General features: G+C 38.9%; 1 protein-coding gene and 1 pseudogene across 1 annotated transcript in view; both read left to right on the top strand.

The window, feature by feature from the left end:
• Positions 1 to 26286, top strand: part of LOC125823082 (fatty acid amide hydrolase-like) — a 339008-nt gene that overhangs the window by 60108 nt on the left and 252614 nt on the right. The gene's annotated exons all lie outside the window — the stretch shown is intronic.
• LOC125823154 (uncharacterized) lies at positions 13054 to 24010 on the top strand (annotated as a pseudogene).

Raw genomic sequence — 26286 nt, 5'->3', positions numbered from 1 at the left:
TCCATTTCGACCTCAAGAAAAGAATGAGGAAATTCTTGGTCCTGAAGTACCATATCTCACTGCAATTGGTGCACTAATGTATTTTTCTAACACTACAAGGCCTGATATAACCTTTTCGATTAATTTGTTAGCAAGATATAGTTCTGCTCCTACTAGGAGACAATGGAATGGAACCAAACACATATTGTGGTATCTAAAGGGGACTATCGATATGGGCTTATTCTATTCTAACAATTGTAGTCCAGACTTTGTTGGTTATGTTGATGCATGATATTTATCTTACCCACATAAAACTAGATCTCAAACAGGTTACGTATTCACATATAGGGGTACTGCCATAACTTGGAGATCTACGAAGCAGTCTATTGTGGCCACTTCATCAAATAATGCTGAGATAATAGCTATTCATGAAGCAAGCCCAGAATGTGTGTGGTTAAGGTCCATAATACACCTTATTCGAGAAAAATGTGGTTTGAAATGCGACAAAGTACCCACAATTTTATAAGAGGATAATGCAGCATGCATAGCACAACTCAGGGGAGGATTAATAAAAGGAGATAGAACGAAACACATTTCACCAAAGTTTTTCTATACACATGAGCTCCAGAAGAATGGTGATATCAACGTACATCAGATTCGTTCGAGTGATAATGTGGCTGATTTATTCACCAAGTCTTTGCCAACCACAACTTTTGAGAAGATGGTATACAGGATTGGAATGAGAAAACTTGGACAACTAAATCGTAGATTTCATCATCGGGAATAAAATATGCGTTGTACTCTTTTTCCCTTAATCAAGGTTTTATCCCACTGATTTTCCTGATAAGGTTTTTAATGAGGCAGCAAGTAATGCTTATTAGTAACAACTATTTATACTTGTTACTTTACTAAAAATTTTATTTTAAATGGACATCCAAGGGGAGTGTTGTAAATGGATTAATGAATGTCCATTATACCCTTCTTATGCCTATAAAAGGCATTGTAACTTGTATGGAAAAACACACAAAATAAGAAAGATACATAGTTTCCTATTTTATCTCTCTACTACATTCTTCTCTTCTTGGTTGTTATTAGTTTAATTTTAGTACTTAGTCTTTATTTTATAACATTAAGTATTATATAAAACAAAAGTATAATGTCACTTTTCCATCGCTACAGTGATCTTTATTACTTATAATTAAACTAGTTACTATATCCCGTGCGATGCACGAACCCAATAACAATAATATTTATAACAATCAGTTCTATTTTTACAATACTTGTAATAATATTCATATTTAAACATGATACTATTTTAAAGTGGGCTAAATGTTAAACATAATTTATAGCAAAATAGATAACTTAATTGCAGTGAAAGAAAATTAGGAACCACACAAGTAATTTTTTGTCTTTTTTATATCAACAATGTAATTGCGACAGCAAAATGTTCTTTGAATTTTTAAATAAATCTTACCATTGAAAAATAGTAAGAAATTGTCAAATACTATTTTCGTTTATTTTTATTTGCCCATTATACTAATTTATTTTTCTTTTACTTATCACTCTCAACATATCAAGATTTATTTATTGCTTGAAATACTTTACCCTCAACATTAATTAGTTATTTCAAATATTTTTTAAAAAAAATTAAGATTATATATCAATTAATATGAATATTATAGTAAAATATTTATATAAATCATAATTTAAGACACCTGCAAAATTTTAAAATCATTAAAATAAACAGAATGAGAATAAAATGTAAACAAAGACAATATTTAGATGTTAAAAAGACAAATAAAGATTGACATTCACAAGAATGGGTATTTGAAGAACTTACGATTGCAGGTAGAATGACCATTGAAGGGGATCCCAAGTAATTGTACTAATTACTACTATGTAGTACACCTCTCCCCTCATATTAATTGATCATTTTTTCATTTTGTACGGTGTTTGATAACATTCAAATGTCCTCTTTAAAACCAATTAAAAGGGACAATAGTCGTAGTAAAAAAAACCCAACGAAGAGCCGGGGTCGAATCCCACAGGAAATGGTATATCGTAGAGAATTCTTATCAAGAAAATTGATTTGTAATAGTAAGAACATTGGATGGATGATTCAACCAATTTAATCAAAAAAATTGGTTAACAATTATCAAAATTAAACTAAAATTATGGATATCTCAAGAATTAACAAGTAATCTAGGGGTGCGGGGATTGAAAATCAATGTCACATTGGGGTAATTATGCTGCTCTATAGCGATGAACATTCATGAATAGGTTAAGTCATCTTCAATGATTCTAATCTTATTTCGATCTCATAGCATCCTTGCATAGAATCTCCTTTTGATCTCATCTATATGCCAATCTAAACAACTCAATACCTTACTATATTCTCTCTTTGGATGCACAAATAGGGAAAATAGATTTGACCCATAACCTCTATTTTGAATCAAGTTACAGACATCAACCCTAAATTGCTAATATTGGACTAATTACCCACTCCAATCAATCTCTTTTGAGCATCAATCAAAAATCGAAAGTTGGAATTAAGTTTGCAACCTTAACCCATAAATTAACCTCATGCTAATTAGCCTAAATTCATGTATGAACAACAGAAAAACATAACATAACACAATACCACTATATTAAATCAACACCCAACCCCGTAATTGCTCCCCTAGATTTTGGAGTTTTAGCCACCCATCACAAAAAGTAAAGAAATTAAACCTTCCAAGAAAACAGTCATGGGTAACATGAAATTAAGCAATTACAAGTGAATCTACTTTGGATTCAAGTTCAATTTGTCAAATTCAAGAGCAAAGTTGAAAAACCCAAAAAAATAGAAAATGTTATTCACAAAGTAAAAGTGGTTCTCTTGAAACTCACAATATTTAGAACTCTTCCAAAATTTCTCTCCCAAAAAGCTAAAAAACACTCTACTTTGGACTATTTATAGTTTCTCAAAAGTTGGCCCAAAAACTCAATATATGTCTCAGTCGCGATATTAGTTAGGCTCCCGGAAATCCTTTGGTAAATCATCAAGAGCTTTAGCTTGCGTTTTCTTGCTCTAGGCTTCAGGTGTTTGAATCTCAGTCGGCGAACTCGTTTGAGTCTGCCTTTCATGTTCGGTGCATCGCCGAGTACCACCTTAGTCCACCTTCCAAGCCTTCAATTTTTCTCCTTACATCATTATTTTCGGCGATGATCAGTAAGGTCTCTTTTCTTATTCGGCGCATCGCCTTCTCCTTTGGAGATCGCCGACCCGTCTTGATACACACAAGTTTTATGCAATGTCATTTTGAGTGAGGTCATGATCACTAGGCGATCCGCCTTTCTCGTTTTGTGATCATCAATGTATAGTTTGCACTTCTTTTTACATTTTTGGTCATTCTTTCAAACAACAATCATTACCTTGTCCATTAACCTTCATAACTGCATATCATCAACATATCATTATAATAGGAAAAAATTAGGCATTAAGAACACTAATTATTAAGCTAAATAGACCTCAAATGAGTGTAAATCTATCACTCATAAACACCCCAACTTAAACGTTTGCTTGTCCTCAAGTAAATAAAGAACACAATTAGTTCAATATTGGTGTCTACAACAATATTCAATGAGAGCTAACATGCAAGTGTCATAACAAGACTATTTTCAACAACATGCTACACTCAATCATGATTAAGAAAAATGCTTCAAATGATGACTAGCCGGTCTCAACACAAGCTTAAACTCATTTTAGGTTCTTATCTAATGCAAGACCATGTTTTGATAAATGCATTCAAGTGCCCTCACATCAATAACGATTTCATGTTCTCACAAAGTAAATCAACAAAGATATAAGGAATTAATGCAACTCACTCTCTCAAAAGAGAAATACATGCAAGCTTTGTCACATAGGTTTGCCCATATTTTTCAATCATCACACAAACTAGTTCATGCAAGATCTCAAGGGTCAATTTGACATGGTGACTTCACCTTTTTAAAGCATTGTTGCAATCATCTTCGCCTCTTCTCAAGTTCTTTTCATTCTTTTTCATTTGAGAACTAAAACTTTGACTTTTCACTCAATTATTTGAAATCCCCTTTATTTCATTACTTCTCTTTTTCATTTCAATTTTCAAGATGTTTTCATGTTAATGATTTTTTATAAGGAGGAGTTCCTTCTTTTTGCAACAAACTCCAAAATTGAGTCTTATTTCATCTTTATTTGCTTTTCACTTGGCTTTCATTCTTGATTCCTTTCCACACCCCAACTTAGGCTTTTTGTCTAACTTGACTATTCAAACATAACAATGCTTCAAAAAGGATTTTAGATGAGAAGGTAGAGATATTTTGGCTCAAGAGGCTTTCTTTTGGTTTTGACAACAAATGGGTTAGGCTCAAATTGTGCAAAAATAGATGCACGCCCTCATAAGGTAGTCACAAATCATTATGGATATTTGGGCTCTCTCTTTGAATTATTGCCCAAGATCACGCCTCACATTTACCAATATTTAAACAATTGGACTAACAAGGAAAATTCAAAAACTCCACACACATGCTTTCAAGTAAGGCCTTACGACACATGGCACTTAGAAATACACTCATTTAGCACATCCCGAAAAGATCCAAAGTGTACGTGCGATGTTCATTGCGAGACTCACATCAAAACCCAGCTAGTCAACAAAAGACACAAAGAGATCTCTCCAAAGGCACAACCACATCGATTTCATTCTTGCAAAACCATACATCATGCTCATTATAAGTACTATTCAAGATATCGCTATTGAACACAATCGATCCTCGTTATTAATGAAAACTTCAAGTATTTCATGATTTTCAAAACTCATAGGGGGGTTACATAATTAAGAGAAAATGAAAAGAAAGCAATAGAGATACACTAAACAAATGAAACACTACAACATAAACAAAATCAACCCAATACATTCATCCAAAACTAAAATTAAAAAAACACAAAGCAAAAAATAAAAATTGGCTCAAAGGCCCTCACCCACCAAAAAGAAATAAGTAGTGTCTTCACTGCAATGACAAAAATTATGGGAGGCTGAGTAAGAGGGTCCCACTGACAGGCTAAGCCTGTGGAGCACTCTCATCTGGAGTCTCCATAAGGGAATCAACCAGGGCATCAATGCCCGACACTGAAGACAACAGTGAAGTCTAATCTGGGCATCAGTACCCGTAACAACACTCGGATGAGGTAGAGTCTAAAGAGACTCCACCAGTACCAACCATTGAAGTTTCCCGAAAGGATCTCCCCAGAGTCGCCTGAATAATGACCTCCTCGGTCACTCCTCAGCTCTTCTTCATCCGTCTCCTCAGCAAAATAATCATTGACCCTTGCAATAATCTCATCAGTATCATCAACACTTGAAGCTATATAAGGCTACACAATGGAGTAGGCCCGCTGCTAGGCATCGATGGTAGAATAAAGGTGGGTACGTTTGGTAGGGAAACCTCGCCCCATAGCATCGAGGAGTATGTGGACTGCAACTGAGTCACCTCCTCTCGCAAAGTAGCGAGCTCGCCCCTCATGGTGTCTAGTTTACCAGAGCTGCCTTCGGTCTTCTTTTGGGTCTCTAATTTCCCAAAAAGGTTGTCTAACCTCACACCATGCCTCTCAACCAACCCCTTACACCTAGTCACCATGTCTCTCAAACAAGCCAAGGCTCTCTCAATATCCCTATCACTAATTATGGGCATGTCTGTCTCAACCCTCGTGGCTCTAATATCCACCAATCAGGTAAGACTACCCATCTGATAAATCAACACCTACGTCAATGGGGAACGGTTGATAGGAGTGGAGGTATGCCTAAAAATAGAAGCAACAACAAATACAATAGTAGCAGGAGTAGTAGTAGAAGAAGGCACAACAGAGGGTGTATATATATTTGCATGTTTCGAATGTCATTGGAAGAGGCCGGTGTGATACTCACAGACTTCCCCCAAAAGGTAACTTCTGCTCAGTCAAACAACTGAGTAATGAGAACCGGGAAATGAAGGGAGGTTTTCCTTTGCCTAGTCCATAGCAACATCTCATCTACAAGGATGGTACCGACATTGGTTTCCTCCTTGTTGATGATAGTTCCCACTAGCACTACCTTAGGATTTCAAAGGATTGATTTGTTCTAGGACGGTATGATGTTGCTACTTATAAACCTGAACCAATACCGAGCCACAATGTTAAGGTTATTCTTCTCTATCCTTGCGCCTTCAACCATCCAAAAGGGAGAGGAATCATCAGATAAAATGGGGTTAACCACCCTATTAAGGCATCAAGATCCTGACGCATCTGGATTTGGTAGGTATCAACACCCGTAGAAGGGGTGCATAGTACTGTGTTAATCTCACCTGCATGACACTAAACCATTTTTCCCCACACTTCCACTTCATCCAAGGGTTCTCAAATAGTACCCTTTCTCTTATTTGGCAGGGCCTTAGCATATGCATCGTAAAACTCCCTAACACACTTTGGCACAGAGGCTTGTCTCAGCTTTGTGAACTCCTCAAGCTTGTAAAATTTGATAGCTTCCCATATAGCACGGTAGTCACTCATGACTTCATCAGTCGAGAGCCTACTCTCATCTAGAATAGTTTGCTCTCTTTCTACCTTGAGCCTATTTAAGGTCCTTGGAGATATGATCGGTAGAACATGAGAGGCGGGGGTTGGATCTTGTGGAGATGATGCTAACTTGGAGCGAATATTCACTTGTTTCATGGAAATGTGTTTTCGAATTTTTTTACCCCTACTACTAGGGGTCTGTGGATTGGCTTGTTGAGAACGAAGAGCCTTTGAAGAATCATTAATAGAAATACCCATGTGTGACTTCAAAGGAGGAGGATGAGGAGAGTCTCTATTCAACTCAGTGTCTGATGTCACCACTTGTTTGCCTTTTGTTCTAGCCATTACCTGCAAACCACCCATATTCAAACATAATATTTGTAAAGCTTAGTTGAAATCAAATTCATTTAGGAAACAACTCAAAAATCACCCTGAGCCTCGCCGAATGGGAAGTCGGATTGCCTAATAGGATAGGCCAGCTCAAGTGAGTTCGCTGAATCAAAAAGTGGCAATTATCAAAGGGAATAGGCACAAAGGGTGGAGTCAATTCCAACTCAGCGATTCACCAAGTTGGTTTCGACAGGATAATATAAGCCCGCTAAAAATGATAGTGCATTTTGAAAAAAAACAGACATCAAGGGTGATGTCCACTCCCACTCGGCAATTCACCAAACAAGTTCAGCGATCTAAGAGAAGCTCGCCGAATGGAACAGTGCCCCAAGTCACATATTGGCTAAAGAAGGTAAGCTAGGGAATACTTGGCGATTTACCTTACCTCATTGGCTAGCTAAAACAAGCCCGCTGAGTAGGAGATGTTCAGCCCAGTGTCTAATTTGTACAGCTGAACTCAACATACTCAACAAACACAAGTTCCCCAACATCATTAATACCCATTTATATGCTTATCTACTCATGGATACTCAAATTCCCCCCCCCCTCTAGAAATTTCAAAGTATTGCTCAAATTGACGATTCACCCTTAAGAAAGTCGTCACTCTGTCTATCATTAGGAAAAATCATGCAACCAGGTCAACATTGAGTTATTTAGACTTCAACCACATCAAATTAAGCTCAGACTCATCAAATATACTAGTTCAATTTCACAATTTAACAAACACATTTAGGATTAGCAAATCATAGACACAACATAGGCAATGAGATCATGGGCACAATTCAATACACACAATACAAGGCTACCTAATGAAATTTAACAATCAAAATCAACAAATGGATTCAAGCCCATACCCATATTGCAATTTAAAGCACAAAATTCTCAACAAAATTGAGAACCAACCTTAATAAGAAGCCCAACTCGAGAATAATAGAGAAAGGGGGTTGGGGTGACAATCAAAGCAAGGAAAAGCACTCCTCGAACTTCAAAATCACTCACTAATGACTCATAATCACTCAAAAGCATTGTAAGAGAAAGGAGAAGAAAAGGCTTAAATTTATCAAAGGGTTTGATTGTTGAATTTGAATAGGCCAGTTCAACGGTCACGATTAACGTCACCAAACGTGTTTGGGGAATCTCCAATTAGAGCTCAATCTCGCCGAACATGCCTGAACAAAATACCAAACCTAAAGGTTGATTCGATAGACCCGATAAATTCTGCGTAGTTCACTTTGATGGATTGTCGTTCGAAGCTTCGACCGCCTAAATTGATAGTGCACTTTTCGTCATGTTCAAGCTCAGAAGGCGTACAAGAATGAGTTCTCTCAACACATTTTTTGGATCACCATTTAGGTTTTGGCATCGCCTAATGTTCTCTTTTTTAACCTTTCAACTTCTTTTAAACCTGCATTCACAACGCACGCTATTGAAAGCAATAAAAATAGAAGTAAAGACTTGGGTTGCCTCCCTTTTGCCTTAGATTGAGATAGGTGGAGATCTGGCACAATTGGGTCTTCAGCTGCTTTATAGATACCGAATGAGAGGTCACCATTTGAGATAAAGTGGAGAATACATTTTTCAAGTCCTTCAACACTTGTCAGATCCTTCAACCTTATTGAAGATCGTGTTGAACATTTCCTTGGTTCGGCTTCCTTATTGCCCAGTTGGGTTTTTTGGCCATTGACGATCATAGGGAGGAACATATCTATCTTTGTCAACCTCTCTATTTCTCTAATTTTCACCTCCCCAATATTTCCAACTACTATCTCTATCCTTGTTTCAACCGTGGTTCCGACTTATCATTGATAATTAGTGTGAGAAGTCCCTATTTGGTTTTCCAAATATTGAACTTCTTCATTGTATAATGCCTCAAAATTGGAATCATCCGGGTACTACCCGCTGTTGGTTCCAACCGCACTTACCGACTTAGGTCCACCTCCTATGACATGTTTGGAAGACAAATCAAGTTGGGTCATCATTTTGGTCATGTTTTCATCTCATTCATGGTCCTCTAAACTTGTTCTTTGCTCATGCTAGTTGTATATTAGGCACATAATCCTCTCTAGTATTCCATGCTCGGTTTACTTTGGTCATGTTGTCAAGCAACAAAAGAGCCATATCATACGGTTGTCTCATTAATCCTCATTGGACTGATTGATCAGCCATAACTTTATTGACTGAATCAAGGTTGCAATAGAAGTATTGCAACATAAAATCATCTAGAATACCATGTGTTGGACATTGTAATAGTAGAAATTGGGTTCTTAGTTCCCATATTTGAAGGGGGAAGAATCTCCAAGAAAGTATCAGTTAACTCTTCCCAAGAAGTGATAGAATTATTCAGCAACTCAGCTAACCACCTTGCAGCTTCACCCGTCAAAGAGAACGAGAATAACCCCAACCTCATGGACTCTTGGCAGATGTCCTTGCACACAAATAGTCCAAAGACCTCCACAAAATTGCTAAGGTGTTCGTGGGGATCTTTATGAGCTAGACCCCCAATGATTCCTCTTAGTTGGAGCAATTGTAATATTTTTTCAGTTATGTGAAACACAACCCTTCTGGTTGTGGGATGTATATGGATGTCTCCCGTGGTTTGAAAATATTCACATGCATATCGTTCAAATCACCATGTTGTTGTTTTGACCATAATGACTATCGTTGTCACTACTATGGTCACTCATTGTATAAGACCTGCAAATCAACCAACAACAACACAAAATACCAATCTACTACAACTAAAAAAAATTATAAGCTAATTTATCAATTAGAATTCGTAACCACCACTCCCCAGCAGTGGCGCCATTTTTTTATAAAGCTCAAATGTGCTCTTTAAGCTAATTAAAATGGACAATAATCATATTCAATAAAAAAAACCAACGAAGAGTCAAGATCGAATCCCACTAAGAATGGTATATTGTAGAGAATTCTTATCAACAAATTTGGATTGTACAATCATTCATTTGTAATAGTAAAAATAAATGGGTGGATGATTCCACCAATTTAATCAAAAGTTTTGGTTAACAATTATCACAATTAAACACAAATTACGGAAATCTCAAGAATTAACAAGAAATCTATGGGTGCGAGGATTCAAAATCAATGTCACATAGGGGTGTAATTGTGCTGCTCTTTAGCGATGAACATTCATGATTAGGATAAGTCATCTTTAATGACATTAATCTTCTTTCGATCTCATATCATCCTTGCATAGAATCTCCTTTCAATCTCATATATATTCCAATCTAAAAAACTCAATATCTTACTCTATTATCTCTTTCGATGCAAAAATAGGGCAAATAGATCCTACCCATAACCTCTATTTTCAAGAAAATTACAGCCATTAAACCTAAATTGTTAGTATTGGCCTAATTACCACTCCAATCAATCTCTTTCAAGCATCAACCAGAAATCGGAAGTAGGAATTAAATTTGCAACCTTAACCCATAAATTAACCCCATGCTAATTAGCCCAAATTCATGTATGTATAACAATAAAACATATCATAACACGATACCCACTACATTAAATCAATACACAACCACGTAGATCTTTGGATTTTAGCCACCCATCACAAAAACTGAAGAAATTATACGTTCCATGAAATCAAGCATGGGTAACATGAAATTAAGCAATTACAAGAAAACTCACTTTGGATTCAAATTTAATTTGTAAAATTCAAGAGCAAAGTTGAAAAACCTAAAGCAGTAGAAAGTGTTCTTCACAAAGTAAAAAAGTTTCTCTCAAAACTCACAATATTCAGAACTCTTCCAAAATCTTCCCCTTAAAAACTAAAAAAACTTTTTCCTTTGGCTATTTGTAGTTTCCCAAAAGTTGGCCAAAAAACTCAATGTGTGTCTCACTCGACGACCGATATACCGTGAGTTTATATTATTTTTAATACATTTCACTTAAGATTTGTGTGTGTCTAGGTCCATTTTGTATTAGAATTAATTTGTTTGTGTTATAATTGCAGGAAATAGGCTTGGACGAGGTTGAGAGAGACATCAACTTTAATTCTGCAAAAGGAGACACCTATGGAAGTGACCTACGGACCGTAGGTCCAATCACACTCCATATGTGGGTGGCGTAGATTGAGCCTCAGGAAAGTCTTGACCAAGTGTGGAACTACGGAAATCACTTACGGAGCGTAAGTCGACCCACGGGCCGTCATGCACATCCGTCGTTTGTATCAGAGATTTTGAGTTCCAATACTCAAGGAAAATTTCTAAGTGTGGATCCACGGACTGTAGGTCAACCTACGGTTTGTACTTCAAGTGTCCGTCGTTTGTGTCTGAAAGTTGAAGGTTCTAGCTTTGGAGAAAAAAGTCTAAGTCTTGAGCTACAGAAGAGACCTACGGATGGTAGGTCGATCCACGGTCCGTATGTCAGTCTCGTTGATCAAAGTTGCGTCCAGTAGTTTATTTCCTTATTTCGTTTCCTTTTTATTTATGACAAGTTTTTCTATAAAAAGGTATGTAAACCTCGTTTTTCGGGGTTAGACATTATTGTTAACTTTTAGTTCTTGGTATTTTCTTGCGAATTAACTTGCAAACTCTAGAAATTTGATTTCCTAATTTTGGTTTATAACGATTCTTGCTTTGAATTTCAGTTGAAAATTACGAGTTTCTTCTACTCATTATGTAAGTTCATGAATTCTTCTTCTAAAAATCTGAATTGTGTTCTTGCTAGCATGGGTAACTAAATCCACAACTAGGGTTGTGGGAACCACGAGCGATTAACAAAGTATGAATAGTAACTAACTATTTCTTGAATAGTGTTGTTGCATGCATTGATAATTCTTTCGTTTAGAAGTCCTTTTAACGGTGGACAACGTTAGAACTCACCTTTTTGCTACTTGCCGGACCAAGGAGGTAGTTAATAAGAAAAGAATTATCAACATAGATTTAGTGTGATACTATCTAATAGTCTAATGTCAATTGGTTCGAGGGTGAAAACTAAGTCATACATTGATGTGATGTCTAATATGAGGTAAAGGTAAGGGTTAGTAAATTATACACATGTAGCTGGACTAAGGTGCGGGGTGAAATTCTCTATTTGGCAGACCAAGCACTTAGGCATACATAACTTACCACTTTGCATATGATACATTAGGAAAGGATTACTATTACTAGGATTACCGCGTTATGATCTTATGGGGAACACATACACCTTAGTTTCTTTCTCTCATTGATAACAACTAAAGTTCAAAACTTGCTCACTTGCTCTCTAAACAACAATCAGTTATTTGTTACACAACCCCTCCCCCCCCTCCTTACTTACTTTTCACGGAAATAAGTTGACTAAACGAATATAATCATGAGTTAAGTTTAAGTCCAAACCAAATTTCTCGTGGGATCGACCCCAACCTACAAGTTGGGTTTTTTACTTGATAACAATCGCTTATACTTCTTTAGGGAGGTGTAATTTCAGCGTATCAAATTTTGGCGCCGCTGCCGGGGAATAAGGCTTTTAGATTAAGTTTAACTACATTATTGATCTTTAGTCAATTATTTCCTAATTTTATGTTTTCTTTTGTTTTTGTTTTCTTCAGGTTTCTGCTCTAGTGTATGCCAAGTACACGGAGTTGAGGCGAACCACTAACCCCATACGATCTAGTGTTGAGCAAAACTTTGAGAAAGATTAATAATCAAGGGGTCCGTGATCACCCAGTCATAGAGGAGCTTGAGGACCAAGTGAATAATTAGAATGTTCAAGTTCAGGGCAATAATCTACTTGGAGATGCATTGAGGGTGTAAGCTTCACCTGAACCAAGACTGCATGATAATTACAAGGTCGAATTCAACATTGTCGAATCTGAAGGACCCATTGTTTTCCCTCTTCTACCTCCAGGGCATAGATTTGTGGTGACTAGCAGTTTGATACAGATGCTTACATCAAGGGGTTTATTTTTCAGTATAGCTTTAGAAGATCTGTATGGGCACATGGCCAAGTTGACTAGTATTTGTAAGAGTTGTGTGGGGCGACCAGAGTTGGTTATCAACGTTATAGGGTTGAGAGTCTTCCCTCTATCATTGACTGGTGATGTTGTTGTATGGTTTTCTAAGCTTCCGTACTACTCAATTCATACATGGGACCAATTGCATAGGGTGTTCATGGCCAAGTACTTTCCGTTATCAAAGAAGTTGAACCACAAATATAAACTCAACAACTTCATGGCACTACCTGGAGAGTCTGTGAATAGTTCGTGGGACAGGTTCATTGCATTCATTAGAAGTGTTCCGAACCACCTCATTGATGATGAGTCACTAAAGGAGTATTTCTACATAGGCCAAGATGACAATGGTAAGGTTGTGCTTGATACTATCGTAGGATGATCATATGGTGAGTGCACTTTTCAGGAGCTCGTTGAGAAACTAGAGTAGATTTCCCGAAACAATAAAGCATGGAGCACTCAAAATTCAGACACCGGAAGAAGCACTTTTGCAGTTCAATCTGCACCTAGTCAATCTATCGATAACATTCGTGAGGAGATGGGTCAGATGAGGACATAACTTGGGTTGGTGTTGAAGCATGTTAGCAGAGGTGCAGAAAAGGTAAATGCGATGAATTATTTGACTAGGACTCCACCACCATCGGTAGAGGAATGTTACTATGAGGAAGATGTGTACTTGGTGAATGATCAGACGAGGGTTTCCGAGCCAATGCCCAAGGTTCCAACTCGGATAATTGGCGCCAAAGGTAAGGAAACTAAGGTCGGAACTATGACAACTACAACCGAGAGGGTCAATATGTCTGGGATAGGAACTATAATCGCAATAACAACTACAACCGAAACAACTATGGAAACAGGAACGATAGAGTTGGGCCTTATGTCCCTCCACAGAATCGGGAAGCTGGCAATAGGAAAGATAGGGGTAGTATGTCACAGATTGAGAATATGATTCAGAAGATAATGAAGAGGTTTGATTCGACTGATGATAATGTGAAAGAGATGCGAAATGACTTGTCTGGAATTGGTCAAACAGTTGATGCACATGCAGTGTCGATCAAGCAAGAATCAGTTGTCCACTACAGTCAACCCACGTCAGCCAAACACATTTCCTAGAAACACCATCCAGAATCCAAAGAATGATGGGCATTGTATGGCAGTCACTACTCGAGGAGGTAAGAAGACCATTGATCCACATATGTCGTCTAAGGTTGAAATTGAGGTTGGTATAGATGATGATGAGATTGAGGTTATTGGAGAGTCCAAGAATCCTATAGAGATAGAAGCAGAGATAACCCAAAAAGTTGTCCCCATACCTAGACCTCCACCTCCATTCCCACAGAGATTAGTTAAGAAGAATGAAGAAGGGAAATACCGCATGTTTATCGCTATATTGAAATAGCGTTCCATCAATGTTCCGTTAATAGAGGCTTTACAGCAATGCCTGGGTATGCGAAGTTTATGAAAGATTTGGTGACTAAGAAGAGGGCCGTGAGTTTTGAAGATGATGATAGGTTGCAACATTGTAGTGCTATTGCTATGAGGTCACTTGTGCAAAAGAAAGAGGATCCCGGTGCCTTCACTATTCCATGTACCATCGGGTTGTTGCATTTTGCTAAGGCATTATGTGATTTGGGTGCTAGCATTATTTTACTGTCATTGTCTATTTACAAGAAGTTGGGTTTAGGGGCTCCAAAACCGACTGCGATGTAATTACTCATGGCCGATAGAACTGTGAAGAGGCCCATTGATGTTCTCCAAGATGTTCTTGTGAAAGTGGAGTCGTTTATTTTTTCGGCTGATTTTGTGATACTTGACTGTGAGATTGATTTTGAGGTCCCCATCATCCTAGGGAGACCATTCTTTACTACTGGGCGCGCCTTGGTCGATATGGAGAAAGGGCAGATGAAGTTCTGGTTAAATAGTAAAGAGGTAACTTTCAATATCTCTAGGTCCATGAAGCAGGAAAGTGATCTCAAGTCAGTGTCCGTGGTAAATCATATTGTGGGTCAAGGTTCTGATGTGTCTATTGAAGAGTGGTTGGGTGTTGATGCACTTGCATCGGTTATGATGAATTTTGAGGGTGATGGTATTGAAGACTATGATGAGTTGGTTGCCGCACTTGATAAGTTTGAATTCCATTCCAAGCAGAAGAAATTACAGTTAGATATAAAGAATCGTGACTCTCCACCTGCAAAACCACTTGTTGAAGAGGCTCCAAAATTGGAGCTTAAGGCTCTACCGTCACATTTGAGGGATGTATTCTTGGGGAGATATGGTACTTTACCGGTCATCATTGAGGCCGATTTAAATGCGGAACAAGTTGAGGCTTTGGTTTCTGTGTTGAAGAGGTTCAAGAGGGCTATTGGGTGGACTATTGTGGACATTATTGGGATTTCTCCTGGAATTTGTTCTCAGAAAATCCAACTCATGCCGGATCACAAGCCTAGTATTAAGCACCAAAGGAGACTAAATCCGCCTATGCAAGAGGTAGTGAAGAAGGAAATCATCAAGTGGTTGGATGTTGGAGTTATTTATCACATTGCAGATAGTAGTTGGGTATGTCTTGTTCAGTGTGTGCCCAAGAAAGGTGGGATTACTGTGGTACCTAATGTGAGAAACAAGCTTGTTCTGATACGGCCTGTGTCTGAATAGAGAGTATGCATGGAATATTGGAAATTGAATGCTTGAACAGAAAAGGACCACATCCCTATTCCGTTCATAGATCAGATGTTGGACCACCTTGCTGGTAAGGGTTGGTATTATTTTCTTGATGGTTATTCAGGTTACAATCAGATCTCCATAGCTTCGGAAGACCAAGAGAATGCCACATTCACTTACCCTTATGGGACTTTCGCCTTCAACCGAATGTCATATGGGTTGTGTAATGCTCCAGCGAACTTCCAGCGTTGCATGATGTCGAACTTTTCGGACATGGTGGAGGACACTATTGAGGTATTTATGGTTGATTTCTCTATGGTAGGTGACTCATTTGATGGTTGCTTGGATCATTTGGCCGAGGTACTAAAACAGTGTGAAGAGTGCAATCTTGTGCTCAATTGGGAAAAGTGTCAGGTCATGGAGAAAAAGGGGATAGTTCTTGGTCATCGGATTTCTGAGAAGGGTATTGAGGTTGATAGAGCAAAAGTCGAGGTAATATAAAAGCTTTCATCACCTATCTCTTTTAAAGGTGTTAGGAGTTTTCTTGGGCATGCAGGCTTTTATAGGAGGTTTATCAAGGAATTCTCCAAAATTGCACACCCATTGTGCAAATTGCTCGAAAAGGAGTGGAAGTTTGAGTTTGATGATGCTTGTATGAAAGCATTTGGAGAGTTCAAAGAAAAGCTAGTTTCCGCACCTATCATTATTTCACCGGATTGGAGGAAACCATTTGAAGTAATGTGTGATGCGAGTGGAGTGGTGCTTGGTGTGGTATTGGGATAGAGGCGAGAGAAGATTTTTCATCCTATTTACTATACAATCAAAGCTCTAAATGTGGCTCAAAAGAACTATACAGTGACTGAACAGGAACTCCTTGCTTTGGTTTTCGCATTCGAGAAATTTCGATCCTATTTGCTTGATACTAAGGTCATAGTGCATACTGATCATTCTGCATTGAGATATTTGATGGCTAAGAAGGATGCAAAACCGAGGTTGATTAGATGGGTATTGTTGCTACAAGAGTTCGATTTTGAGGTGAAAGATAGAAAAGGGATAGAAAATCAAGTTGCCGATCACTTGTCCAGATTAGAGGAGAAAGCTATGCTCAAGCTAGGAGATGGGGCAGGAATTGATGATGCTTTTCTAGATGAACATTTATTGGCTGCTTCTCATGATTTGATTCCTTGGTTCGCAGACTTTGCTAACTACTTGGCAAGTGATCTGGTGCCATCGAACTTGTCTTTTCACCAAAGGAAAAAGTTTATGCATGATGTGAAGAAGTTCTTTTGGGATAAGCCTTATTTGTTCCGTATTTGTGCTGATGGGATTATTCATCGCTGAGTGCCCAAGGTTGAGATGATGAGTATACTAGAGGCGTGTCACTCTTCACTTGTTTATGGGCATCATAGCGGTGTTCGAACTGCACATAAAATTTTTGCAGTCTGGCTGGCCTACCATCCACCAAGATGCTCATGATTTCGCCAAGCCTTGTGATCGTTGCCAAAGAGAAGGAGGAATTTCAAAGAAACAAGAGTTTCCTATGAATCTAATATTGGTGATTGAGCTATTTGATTTATGGGGCCTTTATTTTATGGGTCCATTTGTGAGTTCACATGGGATGAAGTATATTCTGGTTGCGATTGACTATGTGTCGAAATGGGTGGAAGCAATTGCGCTTTCAAACAATGAAGGTAAAAGTGTCACCGCATTCCTCAAAAAGAATATCTTCTCCAAATTTGGTACACCTAGGGCGATTATCAGCGATAGAGGTTCCCACTTCTGTAATAAGTTGTTCAAAGCGTTGCTTGAGAAATATGGCTCCGCCACAATGTAGCCACTCCTTACCATCCGCAGTCTAGTGGGAAAGTTGAAGTGTCTAATAGAGAGATCAAACAGATTCTTGCTAAGACTATGAATGCTAATAGAACCGATTGGTCAAGGAGGCTTGATGATGCTCTATGGGCCTATCGCACCACATTCAAGACTCCCATATGTATGTCCCCCTACCAACTTGTATATGGCCATCTACCGGTGGAGCTAGAGCATAAGGCTATGTGGGCGCTAAAGAAGTAGAATTTGGATTGGGGTGCCGCATCGAATCAGAGAGTGAATGACATGAATGAGCTTGGTAAGTTTCGCCTAAGAGCTTATGAAAGTTCAGCCTTGTACAAGGAGAAGATGAAGAATTATTATGATCAAGAGATTGAAAAGCGTGAATTTGTTGTGGGTGATTTGGTGCTTCTATTCAACTCTGGGTTTCGCTTGTTTCTTAGCAAGCTCAAGTCCAAGTGGACTGGGCCATTCATAGTCACTCAAGTGTTCCCACATGGAGCGGTCGAGCTCGAGAACAAGGTTCAAGGTAAACGGGCAAAGGATCAAGGTCTACATGGGCAAAGAGGAGAATGTGCAGGAACTAGTTGAGGCCTACTATCTTGATGAAATTTGAGTAATCAAGAGGCATGCATCGTGCCACGACATTAAATCAAGCGCTGCTTGGGAGGCAACCCAAGATGTACAATATAGCCAACTATAGGTTTCTCTTTTCGATTTAGGAGTTTTTTTTGTTTATTTGAATTTATGTAATCCTTTAGATAGGTGTTTTATTTTTGCATTAGTGTTGGCTAGATATAGCATAGGGTCCGTATCTAAAAAGTGTCCATAAAATGTAAAAAGAAGGCCCTAACGGTTGCTACATGTGCAGGGATGAAAAGCAAATTCTGCAGAAAAAGTTATGTGCAGGGGTCTACGGACCCCATCGACGGTCTGTGGGTCCATCCACGGACTGTGAATAGTGTCTGTAGACCCCCAGGTTAGTCCTTAATTTTTCTAAGTGTTGAGTGACCTATGGTCCGCAGGTCGACCCACGGCCCGTAGACGGGGTTTCGTGGGTCCAAACCTAGGGTTTTCCCGACCCGACCTGGACATTTTTCAAATAAAACCCCTCATTTTTATATTCATCCCCCACATTCAAAACTCCATCCCAACCGTTTCTAACCCTTTCCTCTCCTTAAATCACTCCATTAACCTCCCAAATCCCACAGATCACTCCCCATTCACTTCCCCATATTCCCACATCACTCTTCTATTTCCCCAAATCCTCATCTCCATTTCCCAGCGATTCTTTTGTCAGCGTTCGACATTGAAAGGCTAGCAAAAAGGTCTAACAAGTTCATTGTCATCACACAATCACCCACTTCCAATGCTTGTAAGGTAAACGACTTTACTTTAACTTTGAATTTCGATATTCATTGTTCAATACATGAAGTCACGAAGTGGGTCTTAACCTTGGGTTATTTTTGTATGAAATTGCATGATAAATTATAGTTAGAAACACCCTTGGGATGATAGAATGTGATTGTGTTGTCTTTGTAATCAAATAAATCTGGGTAAATAGTCTAAATGGAAGTTTCGACTTAGGGTTCCTAGTTTTGTATGCTACAACATTTAAATAATGAGTATTTGGAACCCTAGGGATGAAAAACTACCATAAATTATGTTGAAATGCATGATTAGACTTAGGTTGATTGTTTGACTTGTTGAAACAATGGTTTAAAAATGAGGCATATCTGATACTTGGCACAAACCTAACCCATGAGACCCTGTCGACGGACCGTAGGCCAACCTACAGAGTGTAGATCAGATATGTGGGTCTGTCGCACATAGAGAATCCACTAAGTGTGGAACAACTGAGGTGGACTGCGGTCCGTAGGTCAACCAACGGACCGTTCTGCACAGCCATGGTTCCCATCACAACCCAATTAGTTTGGGACCTCTGACCTACGGAGGGGACCCACGGACCGTAGGTCAACCTACAGACCGTAGGTACCCACCGTAGGTGGCCACTGATGCTATTGTACAAAATTGTTTTTAGTTTTTGTTTTGGTTTGTTCTTTAGTCTAAATTTTTTTCAAATGTGTTCTTGGTCTATTTTGGTACTAACTAAGCCTCCACAGGTACCATGGCTCCCAATAAATCTCTAACATACGTACCAAAGGGCAAGTGAAAGTCGGTGGCACCAACGTTGTGGCTAATTGATGAAGATACTGATGCGGAGAAGGATCTCATCTATGTCCCACCTACTACGAGTACATCACCAACTGCACCTCTACGACCCGAAATCAATCCCGGCAGGTGATTCTCGACGTGGTCACTACCTCCCAGTCTGATGAGGAGGATACACCGATCAGTTCACCGATTGGTTTTACTTTCGGCTTTGAGTCCGCCTCTGCTTCCAGCTCCGCATCCGGCTCTAGTTCACAGGGAGGACATTTCAGTGCCACTAAACACCGAGCCTGATGTTGTTGCTGAGGAGCCAAACCGGCGGTGTGTAAGTGGTCAATGACAAATATACAGGGATGCCCGGATGATACTAAGAAGGAGAGGATGGCTCGATTAGTCACTGATGAGCGTCGGGTCCTCATAGACAGCTTGCATACCGCTCTCGTCTTTCATGAGCTCTTCAAGAGACATAGGTGCGAGTGGATGGTACGTAGCCCAGGGTCATATAGGGAGGAGTTCGTGAGGGAGTTCTATGCTTCCTACGCAGCCACCCTCCGAGGTTGGATTGAAAAATGGGCCAAGCGCGTCGCCCAGCCTCCATTCAATGCTACACTAGTCTGTGGGTTCTCAGTTGATATATTAGAGGCTACTATCCGCAGATTCTTCTACGTCCTGGGCCATACTCTTGAAATCAACACGACGAGTTTGACTATCGATGGGACATTGTGAGGAGCGGGGCATTCCAGAGGAATGCAGAGCAGAGGGAGACATTATTGTGCTGGTTGGCCCGTCACCTTGCTACAGACAAAGAGTGTGCCGAGTGGGTCAACAACCTGAGGCATCAAGAAGGCCACTTTGACTTTTTTGGCCAAATTCTTCTGGCTATTGGTGCAAAATAGGGTCTCTTCTACGCAGGCAGACAATGTTCTTATTTGGGACCGCGCACTCATAGTGGCAGCCCTAGTTGCTGGGTTCGAGATAGATTTTGCCCGCATGATTATTGTTGAGATACATGAGAGGGACTTCAAGACCACTACCATTTACCCCTTCCCATACCTCATTTTTCAGCTATGTAGGGATTCTGGAGTGCTGGTCTGGCATTGTGATAAGTTGATTCAGGCGACCAAGAATCTGGATATAGGCCTGATTCGAAATGAGGCCAATGTGGCTGCACCGCGCAAAGAGCAACTGGTTGAGGTGACACCACTGGGAGCAGACTTAGTTGCAGATGTGGAGCAGATGCAGGGTGAGGATCTTGCCCCACCAGCCCCTACTGAGGATGCCCCGAATTCCCATTTTCCGGCCACCAGTCAGACCCCTAGCGCCTCTAGACCCACTCACTTTATAAGGTCTGCGACAGTGCCTCTAACCCGTGTTCAGAAGCTGGAGGCTTAGATGGCCACACTACTTCAGCATGTGAGGTCGTGGATGCAGCGAGCGATTGAGGAGTTCGCAACTAGGGTTGAGAAGATGATGGACTGTAAGGTCCAGGCCGTTCACCAGAGCCTTGACGCATTTGAGTTGCACATCTTAGAGCGTCCATCCCCCACCACAAATGTCTCTTCCTTCCAGATGGATTTAGCTAGTCTTCGGGCTGATATTGACACTTTGCTAGCCCCACCTGAGACTGAGCCTAAGTCGGCACCCACATAACCGGTTGATCATACGGTGTTAGATGCACTTTTTAGAGATGAGATTCCACGACCTTCTTCTTCCTATCATGCTAGGAAGTGGCCCCGCTCCGGTAAGACTTCTTCCCATCATGCTAGGAGAGCTTGCAAGAGGGAGCACCAGGAGCTTGAGGTAGCACGGAGGGCCTCTATAGTTGATGAGGAGATGCGCCATCAGCGGGCTAGGGAGGTAGGTGTTGGTGCCTCTAGTAGTGTGAGCACCACAGATAGTGTGGTGAGATGAGAGTAGATGTTAGCACTACTGAGGGTGCTGAGACTATTGATATGGGCACTACTGAAGGTGACCCGATTGTTGATCCAGTGGTCTCCAGGAAACCGGACCCATCCGTTTGTTGATAGGTTTTCGGCGCTATACGCCACAGGTTTGCTTTACCCGATCCTTTATTCTTTACTTTTTGTGCATTGGGGACAATTGCACTCTATTTTGTTGGGGTGGGGTAAATGGATTGTGAGTAATAGGGTGAAGTATGAGTAACCCAACTCATAATCCTCTCTTGGGGTTTTCTTACCTGTGTTCTTTTCCCCCAAGAGACTGTTTTAATTTATGTTGAACCGGCATGTGTAGGAATGTATGTGTAGGAGTAGTGAACAATAAAAGCATGATGGCATGAAAGAAAAGAATGATAAAAATGATCCATGTCCAAAACTGTTGTTGAATTGTGCTAAATCGATAGTCTTGAGGACTTGAATGTATTGGATCTAAATGTGACATGATAAGAATTGATTGGACCTCATGACTTAAGCTAAAAACTTGAACTGGTAATTTGATAATCTGATAATGAAACAAGGTGCCAAGAGTGTGTGAGGATAGTTGAATGTTCAGATAGTTTTGTGCCAATCTAGAACTTCCCCCGGTAATCCTGCTAGAATAATCTAGGCTAGAAGTTGGGAAGTGATCATAGGCCATTGTTCAAATTAGTCCACTAAAGCCTAAAATGATCTAACCAAATGGTAGCATTATTCCAATTTGATCCAAATATTTGAGACTAAAATTCACCTCTTCTTTTGATTCACCTAACTCACCTTCCCTTAAAATATTGTCTTGGCCCCGGTCCCTCCTTGGACATGTGCACCTTGACTTAGGCCAAAAGCCTAGGTTGAGGGTGGCTGAGTCAAAAGTGACCTTGATCTTGGCCCTGGTCCGACATCAGATATTGTGCACCTCAACTAATGCAAAATGCATAAGTTGAGGGTGGCTATGAAAGAGGAAACCAAATGAAAAAAGGGTATGAAAAGAGTTGTGCTGAAAAGAGAAAAAGAAAGAGGATGTGACTTTGTGCAAAAAGAAGCAAAAGAAAAGTGTTGAAAGAAATAAAAGAAAAATGACGTGAAAGAAAAAGAATAAAGTGAGAAATAAGAGTCATAAAGTCAAAAGTCGTATCCATGTTGCAAATAGTTAAGGGAAAGAAAGTGAAATTAAAAGATGCCAAAAAATGGGTCAAGGAAGAGGTAAATAGCCAATGTTATGTCAAGGAGGGCAGAAAGTCACTAAAAAGTACCCAAATGTACCACACCTGACCTTGAGCCTACGTTACAAGCTAACAAAGTCCTATAGTGATCCTAGCAACTAGTTTGGAAAGTCTAAGCAGTGAAAATAAGGGCAAGCATATGGTATTGAGCACTAACTGTACTTGAAGTCACTTATGAGTGTGAGTGTTGAATGAATCCTAAAATTCTCAAATTCATATCTTCTGTGTGAAAAGGATTTCGTTTGAAATGAGGGCACTAGTGACATTGTCGGAAAGTTGGTACCTTGGTGATTGTGAAAAAGTGTATGTTGTGGTGTCTGTTGGTCGATCTTTGTCATATCTTGATCTGCATGAGTTAGCTTGTTGAGTCTAAGAGAAAAGATTTGCACTGAGAGTGTGGGATGGATTGAAATAGCCATGTGATTGCTTGAGTTTGTATGTCTGCTTCTACACAAGTGTCGTTTAGAGTTTAGTGTGTCGCTTGAGGACAAACAACGAATTTAAGTTGAGGGTATTGATATACTGTTGTTTACTGTATTTTTAATACATTTCACTTAAGAGTTATGTGTGTCTAGGGCCATTTTGTATTAAAATTAATGTGTTTGTATTATAATTGCAGGAAATAGGATTGGACGAGGTTGAGAAAGACAATAGCTAAAATTCTGCAAAAGGAGCCACCTATGGAAGTGACCTACGGACCTTAGGTCCAGTCACGCTCCGTAGGTGGGTGGCGCAGATGGAGCCTCAGGGAAGTCTTGACCAAGTGTGGAACTACGGAAGCCATTGACGAAGCGTAGGTCGACCCACAGGTCGTCCTGCACCTCTATCGTTTGTATTAGAGATTTCGAGTTCCACAACCTGAGGAAAATTTCTAAATGTGGAGCCACGGAAGGGGACCCACAAATCGTAGGTCAACCTACTGTTCGTACTGCAGGTGTCCGTCATTTTTGTCTGAAATTTGAAGGTTCTAGCTTCGGAGAAAAAAATCTAAGTAACTACGGAAGGGACCTACGGACCGTAGGTTGATCGAGGTTCGTAGGTCAGTCTCGTCGATTGAAGCCGCATCCAGCAGTTTATTTCCTTTTTTCATTTCCTTTTTATTTAGGACAAGTTTTTCTATAAATAGGGTATGTAAACCTCATTTTGGGGGGTTAGACATTATTGTTAACTTCTAGTTCTTGGTATTTTCTTGGGAATTAACTTGCAAACTCTAGCAATTTGATTTCCTAATTTCAGTTTATAACGATTCTTGCTTTGAATTTCAATTGAAGATTACAGGTTTCTTCTACTCATTATGTAAGTTCATGAATTCTTCTTCTAAAAATATGAATTGTGTTCTTGCTAGCATAGGTAACTAAATCCACAACTAGGGTTGTGGGAACCATGAGCGATTAACAAAGTATGAATAGTAACTAAGTAATTCTTGAATAGTGTTGTTGCATGCATTGATAATTCTTTTGTTTAGAAGTCTTTTTAACGTTGGCCAACGTTAGAACTCGTCGTGTTGCTACTTGCCGGACCAAGAAGGTAGTTAATAAGAAAATAATTATCAACATAGATTTAGTGTGATACTATCTGATAGTCTAATGTCAATTGGTGCGAGGGTGAAAACTAAGTCATACATTGATGTGATGTCTAATATGAGATAAAGGTAAGGGTTAGTAAATTAAACACACGTAATTGGACCAAGGTGCGGGGTGAAATTCTCTATTTGGCGGACCAAGCTCATAGGGATACATAACTTACCACTTTGCATGTGATACACTAGGAAAGGATTACTATTACAAAAAATGTTATTGCTATAAATTGTAAATATTTTCTTATTATAGTATATTTATGTAAATTTCCCTACCTCTTAATAATTATTCTTATAGACTATTTATAGATGTAGAAAATCTTGAATAATATAATTAAGTCCAAAACAAATTAGGAACCCAAAACCTAAAAGAAATTAGAATTCTTGTACGCGTGAACCGCCTCAAAATTTGAGGGGCCTTCATTGGCTGCCACGTGGCAACAATAATATTCTCCTTTCAAATTTCCAATTGAATGTGCCCGCATATAAGTTTTATATATTATTATATTAAATTTAATCTATTAAGTTGTCTGGTTGGTTTTCTTCTTCAATCTTTCATCTTTAATTCGTTTTAGCTTCAAACTTTCTCATCTTTACACCAATTTATTCTTACAAATAAAATACACTATTACGCACAATTCATAAAATCTATGCTTAAAAAGGACAAATATAAATAATAAATGTAAGGCAAATAATGATTAAAAATATGTATTTTTGACCTCACATCAATACCCACACTTAAACTTTTGCTCGTCCTCGAGCAAACATTAAAGCTCATCTCAAAAATCTTTGATACAAACAATTAGACTGTGACAAATTTTAACAATTAAGTACACTTCTCAATCATTATGCAAAATATACCAATAAACAACAAATCTCTAACCTCCTAACCTCAAGGAAAGACTCTGAATTCATCAAATTTAAGTTTGCTCATCTACTCTCATTAAAAAAAACTAGTAAAATCACTTATCTATCCTGAAACAAGTGCCCTCACAAGAAAAAATAGTCCACACACTCAAATCTAAAGATTGAATATAAATTTAGAACTTAGCATCAAAGAACATTCTCACACTCACAAAGAAAATTCACATGTATGCACAAAGAACCATAAGTTTGCCTATTATGTACATCTCCACTAATTAAGCATACTTGAATAGAATCAAATAGAAATTTAACAGGTTGTAATGTAGGCTAGGGGACGAGTAGGAAAACTATATAATAGTGACTTACACTTCCCTAAGCACTTTGCATTTTAAGACTTTATCACCCATTATTTTCTTCTTTTTATTTTCTGTCCTCTCTTCAACAATTATTTCACAAGTAATTTTCATCATCTCAAGAATGCTTTAATCTTCTTTTTTTCAAAGGATTTTTTTTTTCATGCCACATTCTTTTGTTCTTCTCCGTTTTGTTTTTCATCACATTTTGTTAAAGAAGGATTTTTAAGCACTTTGTAGCTATCATTGATTACCTTTTTCACTCAACAATCCTTTTTTCTTCAGAATTAGCAATTAGAATAAGTCTATGTTATAATGCTTAAGGAAGCAAGGTGCAAAAATTAGGGATTCAACAAAAAAGTTTAGGGAAAAGTATGACTACCAACAAAAGGTTACAGGCTCAAAAAGGGCTAACTAGTGATATAATATCTGAAAAGGCCAAAATTTACAAGACAAATCAAAGAAAGCCTATTATCATCTCCTAAACAAAGCAACACTTTTTATTTCGCTTCAATAACATGCAGGGCAAGTTCTAGACTGAGATGCAAAATATGGAATAAACATATTCTCACCACACATGGCACAAGTATCAATCAAGATGGATCAATTCCACTTCTAAGAGAGATAGGATCATAACAAACTACAAAATAAGATAAGTTATATATAAAGTCACAACCATGAGCTTAGGTGTCAAAGAGTCTACAATTTCCTTATCAATCAAGCATTCACAAGAAAGTACTACACAAAAATTAGGCCTAAATATCAAGTATCGCACCACTCAAA

This window comes from Solanum verrucosum, unplaced genomic scaffold (assembly GCF_900185275.1).
Source record: "Solanum verrucosum unplaced genomic scaffold, falcon-dt-bn FXZP01000301.1, whole genome shotgun sequence".
Classification (NCBI taxonomy): domain Eukaryota; kingdom Viridiplantae; phylum Streptophyta; class Magnoliopsida; order Solanales; family Solanaceae; genus Solanum; species Solanum verrucosum.
This window is presented reverse-complemented; position numbering and strand designations above follow the sequence as displayed.